General features: G+C 40.7%; 1 long non-coding RNA gene across 1 annotated transcript; it reads right to left on the bottom strand.

Moving 5' to 3' along the window:
- Positions 1-3,210: 3,210 nt before the first annotated feature.
- On the bottom strand, positions 3,211-7,455 carry LOC136435389 (uncharacterized). The gene is made up of 2 exons (XR_010755833.1): positions 6,064-7,455; positions 3,211-4,372 (listed from the first exon to the last, which is right to left on the bottom strand). It is a non-coding gene; the product is annotated as an uncharacterized lncRNA (long non-coding RNA).
- Positions 7,456-7,805: the final 350 nt, after the last annotated feature.

The raw sequence follows: 7,805 nt of genomic DNA on the forward strand, positions 1-7,805 counted from the left end.
GCTTCCTTGTTCCAAACACTACACACTGCCAAGCATCAATTCTGATGTGTTTTTTTTATACCTAATGTTAGTCTACTTTATCATTTCCAACAATAACCTAATATGGTAACCAAATGTTCTGTCCTTTATTCTAAACATTGCCCCCTACCAGACTGTTTTAATGTAATGGCTTACTTTCCAGTCTCCAGGATTTATAATAGTAGGCTCTTGCTAAGTTCACTGTCTCTTATAGTGTCTTCAGCACAGAGGGGTGTACGTAATGGTCTCTACACAAGCCAAAGACCAGAAAGGCAATAAAAATCATATCATATCCGAAGGCACCCATGAGGTTTTCTTCCTGTCATTTCCACTGTAGCTTTCGAAACTTTGAAGAAAAGATGTATGAGTTCAACACTAGGTCACCATTAGCAGCAAGCAATGCTCCTTTGAAATGTTACATTTCCCATGAATTATAAGGAACTTTTTCCATGCTAGACTAACTGGACACACTTTGATAATACTGCATGTATGGTGGATAATGGTTGAGAACACTTCTTTTTTATTGTGGGTGGAAAATGAAAGCATTTTAACTGCATGTGTATCATCAACACATTTTCATATCTCCATGGAAAGCATATTTATGACGTCATTTACTTTTGAATTTTATGTAAACTCAAAGTTATGATTATCATCAAACCAGCAGCAGAGTTAGGGATACTAAGTGAATACACGCCAACAAACACACCAACAGATTACAGTACCTCCGTTTTCATGTGGGTAGTGAGATGGTGTGTTAGTGTCCTATATTTGATATCATGCAATCTTAAAGATGATACAAAAAGAACATTTGCCAGTCTAATTATCAAGCACCAGTAACTCACTAGTAACAACTGCACAGATACAACAGACACACAGGCAATCTACAACAAAAGTTCATGCATTTTTAACGAGATGAAATTATCATTCTGGAATGGTTTTTCCCCACAACAATCAATCATCAAAGCGGCTAGGTGCGTCACTATAATATGACAGCTGATTATATTTGTGGAGGCAATGGTGCAGAAGGAATTGCACAGAACAAAAGATGCAGAGATGACCTTTCATCACAGTTGGTAAGGGTTAGGCATACTTCGCACGCAACATAACAGGCAATCAGTGAAAGATGAAATGTTGGCATTAGATCTACTTGAAAGTAATATTGTCGGTATGCTAGGGTCAAAAAGTTGTGCGTTTTAGAATTTTTGACTCTTACATTGCACTTTTACTTTGAATGGCACATTGAATGGCTGTTCAATAAAATGGTATACCTGAATATACAGTGCCTAGGTAAGAGTGTAAGACATATAAGTGAAGCCATATGTGAAGCCCACAAACACTTCTACTGCCAAGAAAACGAAGTTCAGGTTGAGAATGGTCCGTGTACCTGATGTAAACTTTTCCCCCCTGCGCCAGGAAGACTTCCCATAAACTGATGTCTAAGGTCTCACTTTCAATGCTTGACACTTTCTACCGAAGGACGCTGGGGAAAAACCTTCATTATCCCATTATCTTGACCATATATACATGAATAGTCACTCATCCAACCATCCCCATCACCCGAGGTGTACTGCTATTGTTTGCCAGGACCCTGCCTTCCGGACACGTGTTCCACCTGGCTGGGAGAACACAAGGCGCAGACGACACACCTGGGCGGCGCCATGGGTGTTTGGTGAGCCCCAGGCGTGCCGGTGGGGAGACCACAGGACAGGACGCATGGATAGCGATCTCCGACCCGGGAAAAGTCAGGCACACATTCCGCGGTGAGTCACCGCTCGGGCAAGCTAAGGACGAAATAAGAGATAAGAAAACACAACAAGAGACGAACAGAGAAAAGGGAACACGTACCTGACACACGCACAAAACCGCGCAAATATAAGACAGACAAAACAAACCGAAGCGGCGCAACTTCTTGAAGATTCACGTCGATGAAGCTTAAACATCAAGATACACAACAGATTCTATCTACACTATACCAATTTGTCTTTGTGAAGACCTTATCCAGTTGTTTTACTTAATCTGGAAAATGCTCGAAGATTAATACGGGACAGTATTGAAAGGAAACTAAAACAACAACAACAAAGATTAATGTTACAACGAGACAATTTTCGGAACGAAAGGCAAAACTTGGTAGGTTAGTCCAGGTAAAATCTAGTATCAGAATGTTTAAGTTAGTGCAATAAGACGCTTATCTTCAGACAAACTAAGCAAACTTCCTTATTGCACCTACCGGTCCTGCCTCAGCAGCTTTTTGGGTCAGTCTTTACTGTGCAGCTGCTGACGCAACCTCTTCTCTAACCGTCGATGAAGGTTAGATATCCAGTCAGGAAAGATTAAAAAAAACAACTAAATACACTGAGTATGGTATACCGAAATATATATTCTTCATTTTTGTTCTTTCAAAACTTCTTCTTTGACTAGAATTGACTTTGACATTCTACGACATTAGTATCCGTTTTTCGATAAATATTTTTTCTGCAATTCACAGCATGTATTTTGTTCATTTCATACCTGATTCTTACGATTTACATGGTATGGCCAAAACTTTTTTTGGGGGGGAAACGGGCAAAACTTGATGCGCGCGCGGATGTAATTCATGTAATGAAATCAACGTGGCCTTAAATAAGATACGCCAAATGACAGTTAGTCAAGCAACAGGATGAAATTTGAAAAAAAAAGTTAGACGTTTGAGGAAGAATCCACTATCTTTCGTCAGTGACTCTCGCTTGTTTTTCTGACTTAGAAGTGTCAAGGGTCGTTCAAAACTATTGGAATGTGATGCAAATTAAATCGCTTCTTTTTTCACTCACTAAGAGTTATCTTGTTTAGAAACGAACATATTTGTCAACGGACAGTTCAAATGCGTATGTGTACAATACTATGTGTGCAAACTACGTTGAACCGGGACGGCGGCAGGTATCGACTTCTGGATACAGGCTTTAACCACCCGCCCATGTCCCTAAGAAAGGTAAGTGGGGCAAAGTCCTGAGGAAAACCGACGGACAAGGCCGAAAATTCAATGAGAAACTTGTCGTTATGTGTTGGATAATTATGTAACGACTTTAAGTAGGTAGGAGTAGTAGTGTTCACGTCAAAATCAAGATAGATTGAATGTGAATTTTTAAACTTTAATACTACGGCAAGGGTTGTTCCGTAAGAATGAGACGAAAGGAAAGCGAACATGATCAACAGAAATTGTACAAGTCATTTGATTTTATTACCGATCTCATCAATATAAGGTTGAAGAGAGCTCTGTTAGAATTCACTGAAATATGAACGACAAACGGCCTTCACAGTGCTGACTATGCTATGAGTGATCTATGTACGTACACATATCTTTACACCGTATGGTGTATAATAAAATCCTTCACGGAATTGCAGATAACGAAAACTTCGTGCTATAGCCGGAATACTAACTCCGACATGTCTTCCTTTACAGCTCAACTGGATTAACTCTACGGAAGTTACGAAGATAGCAAGTGCAACATACGTCATAGGAACGATAAGAACACAAGCAGAGCCGATATAAGGAGAGCGGAGTACAGCAAATCCCGCTTCAGTGATTCCCACAGAAGTGATAAAGTCATTCCGTTGCCACAAGATAAGCGCGCTAACTCTGCACACGCTACGATCAGATATATGATATCAGACGACATAAAAGCGAGGTCTCTGAGCACTTGATGGCGTTCTCCTCGCTGAAAGATCACGTTGAGAACAAATTGGTCGATTCCCCCGGCTAGGATGTGCAGGAGAGCAATGTCGGCGATGACCAGGGTCATTCGTCGGGACAGGGGCGTGGCTTCGTCCAGCTGCCACACCACCAAGACCGTGGACACCAGCTCCGTCAGGGTGAAGAACATCTGATGCGGCCACTGCGCATAGAAATCGTCGTTGTAGTACCCCCACAGCACCCACCATGAGTAGTAGTGAGAGTGGATGACAGCGAATAGCAGCAGCAGCATCGACAGCCTGAGCTTGCTGGTCAGAACGATGCGAATGATGTAGCAAATACATTCATGTACCATCAGAATAGTGAAAACAGTCAGGATCCACATCTTTAACGCCTGTGGTGTGATGTTGAAGTACATGTGTTTGTAACCGCTGACTCCCATCTGGTATGTACCCTTGAAGATGGTATCCCAGCATGAACAGGTGCAGCTGTCCCTGTCCACGGGGGGCTTCTGTGGAGACCACGTCTTGAGGATGACCCCGAAGTGAAGGTAGTTCACAAGTACGAGAAAGAGTGCGGAAGACGCGAACCCCAAAACTTTGGGACTTTTGATCCAACTTCTCCATCGTACGGGCTGTGGTGAGGCACCTTCTAGCAAATCACCTCGCATATTTTCAACAAAACAACCTGTGAAGGATAGAGATTGCACTGTTAAAAAAAAATCGAATATTATCAAAAGATATACAAATTGTTAAAAAAAAATATGTCAATATGGGGATTGGGTTTACGTGAACCATTATAGAGCCGCAAACGTATACTGTTCTCTGTGCTTTTTACGTGATGATAAAGTTTCTCTTTTTGGTATACGTATATGTAAAGAATACTGACGGAAATACATCTAGGGGCTGCATGTAATTGGAAACTAAAAAACAGAATGAATAAAAACTTGATAAAATGAAGCATGTTTCAACTGCTAAAAGTGTTGAATCCCAAACTGCTATGACGAAGTTTACGTCGATGAAGATTAGACATCCAGGTAATAAGATACACCAAAAAAGCAATTACTCAAACAACTGGATAAGATTTTGGAAACGGTCAGACGTTTCAAGTAGCATCCACTACTTTTCGTCAGTGACTGTGAGCAAGATCAGTTGAACAACAGGTTTATAACCACGAACTATGAATTGATATGCAAATAAGGAGAAGACAATTTTTTAGATAGTCCAATAGAAAGTAAATTAGACAACTCAAGACAAGGTTGAAGTAAAAGGGGATAATAGCTCCTATTGTTTTAATATAGGAGCTAAAGCTGGTTTGCCCCCAAGGCTATGTCCCAAGTGCCAGACAGTTCCACCCTTAGCCCTCCTTTCCTGTTGAGGGTTGGATTGTATATCCTCTCATATATTGCCTCCCTTACTCCACGTTCGAACCAATTTGTCTTCTCCTTATTTGCATATCAATTCATAGTTCGTGGTTATAAACCTGTTGTTCAACTGATCTTGCTCACAGTCACTGACGAAAAGTAGTGGATGCTACTTGAAACGTCTGACCGTTTCCAAAATCTTATCCAGTGATGAAGTTTACATATCGTATATATGGTGTATAACGGTGGCTGCGCGCATGCGCATGGAATGCCTCGTTGTAACGTTATCTGGACGGCGTTTTGTACTTGTAATGTGAGATGTCCATTGTGTACGTTTTGGGGAGGGGGGTCTTGCGATGGTAAATTGTTTGATACGATGATACATTGTATCAGATTGTCTTGGGAGCTCATGGCTCTTCGTAACGTTTCCCTTTTTTGGCTGCGACCAAATTAGGATGAAATTTTACACTGTTTTTTTTTATGTCGTGCATAATCCAGATATTTGAATTTCTCTTAAATGTTTTGTAGTCTGATATCAGAAAGACACCCGTCGGACAGCTTTGTGTGCCCCCCTCCCCAGCGACATTGGGACGGTGACGCCTGTTGCACACATGTTGCAAATTATTCATGGCTTCTATTGTACGGCGTCCGTTTAATATTCGTGTCATTAATATTCTGCTGCTAACGACCTCATCATGGGTTATGTCAAGGACATTTCTGTCCATTTTCACATATTATGAATAAAACGCAGTGTTAACAAACGTGCTACTTATATCACAAAACACTAGTGATTTTCGAGCTTACAAGAGATGGTATAGCTTCAAGCAAGGAGGTTTAAGGAAGTGGCAGGAATGCATGCACAGACAAAACAATCAGGATGTACGAACGATTAACGTTATAATCATTGCGGTTTAATAGTTGGAAAAAATCGCTTTTTACCACAAAAAATTCTACATCATATGTAGCCTAAGGGAAGTTGCAATGCTCAAAAACGAAGTCTATATTTCTAACTCACCTGTAGAGTTGGGAATGAGGAAAACAAGTCTTCTCGGTGCCTGTGATTTCAATCCACCTGCCGTGACCTCAACAACAACCGAACCCGATAATTTGACCCCTGACCTAAGATAAGTCCATATACAACAAGCTATAAAAAGCCTTCTGTTGATTCAAAAGTTACCAGGAAACCATCGACAAACCGTGGATGCTCAAGACGGCCTAGGAAGATGCCAGACGTGCTTGATTTCTGGCAAAAATGAAGCTTAAAAAAAAAATCCGTATTTAGACCCCAGGTAGAGTGTTGTGTTCCATAAACAAAGGATTCACGGTAAACGAAAGGTCGTTCGACAAGTCCTTTGAGTAGAGAGGGGGTAACAACAGCACGGGTAACAAATAATTGTCCTCAGGCAAACTAAGATTTGTGAAAATATAGTTCAGATCATCAGCACCAAGTGACAGTAACCGTCAGATGTCCATGGATGAATTAGATGAGTTTAGATTTGCTTACAAAATGCGGTGCGCATTCGATTTTTTCTGATATCCCAAACACTTGCTCGACCGGTTTTGTAGGCCATTATTTGTGTCTCTCCTGAACTTCAGCCGAGCTACAGAAATTACCGTGTCAGTGAATGATATATATAGTTTTAAATTGAAGAAGAAAAAGAACATTGTTGCGAAATCAAATGAAGTCATGCTTGTTTTCACTCATTCTACAATACAGAAAGTACTAAGTAAAGTACCCTCATGCAAATCATGTTTACACAAGACGTATATACGTATCTCTGTTGTATGTGTGTCTACGCGTACAGAGCATACAACCACAACAACACGACAGAGCTCCAAACTTGCTACGGCTATGCTGAAAGAGCAACTGACCAATAAAACTCGCGCCTACGACAGTTGAATTTGTCGGAAAAAAATCTTCCTCGGAAATCTAAAAAGATAGATTAAGGCGTTTCTCGCTTCGTTATCAATAATCTTTTATGAAACGATATGCTACGGTATGCCTCACGGGCTTCAGGCACTTTTCAAGCGGCAAATTAAAAGCAAGAGGGAAAAGGCTAGCGCTGATTTTTCTTCATAGGGATGTAGTTAGCCGCGGACAACTTAGTTGATATCGGTCAGTGAGAGGGAGGGAGGTTTTCACTGGGAAAATAACCAGAATACCTTTTCTCTCACTCAGTATAACGATACCTGATGCCCATAAAGTGTTATCTTGTTGCAATTGCTAACGCTTGGTTACTAGAGTAGTCACGATAACAAGTTCTTTCGAATTCTTTGCGAATGTCAAAGGTAAAAGTGTGTTTGGTGTCTGCGGGTACACATGTACTAGGAACCTGCCCTAACAAGACGTCACATGCGTTAATTTACATGCCAGCATGGTAGATCTAGTCTGGTCTCCTAAAACTGTTGTTCAATGAATATAATAAAATTGTCGTACGTTGTATCTTGAACAATTGTCTTGCAATCAAGTTACAATCTTTTAATAGTTTGGCAAAACTATACTGGGAATAATTTTTCGTCAATTTTCTACATTTTCATTGTCTCTCAGGCTGGTGCTTCTTTTTCATACAGTCGACTTTTTGATACACATTGTTTTCTCGGTGTGGAGAGAGAACCACATGTGTCGAAAAATGTATAAGAAAATAATAGAGTTTACCAAAAAGGGATCAAATTCACCCACAAAGTATTGGAGTCCAACAGCCTTGAGAAGTCTCCTTTCACCTTCTGCCTAACAAACTGGAATATTTTGGGTCACCT

The sequence above is a fragment of the Branchiostoma lanceolatum genome, chromosome 5 (genome assembly GCF_035083965.1).
Source record: "Branchiostoma lanceolatum isolate klBraLanc5 chromosome 5, klBraLanc5.hap2, whole genome shotgun sequence".
Lineage (NCBI taxonomy): Eukaryota > Metazoa > Chordata > Leptocardii > Amphioxiformes > Branchiostomatidae > Branchiostoma > Branchiostoma lanceolatum.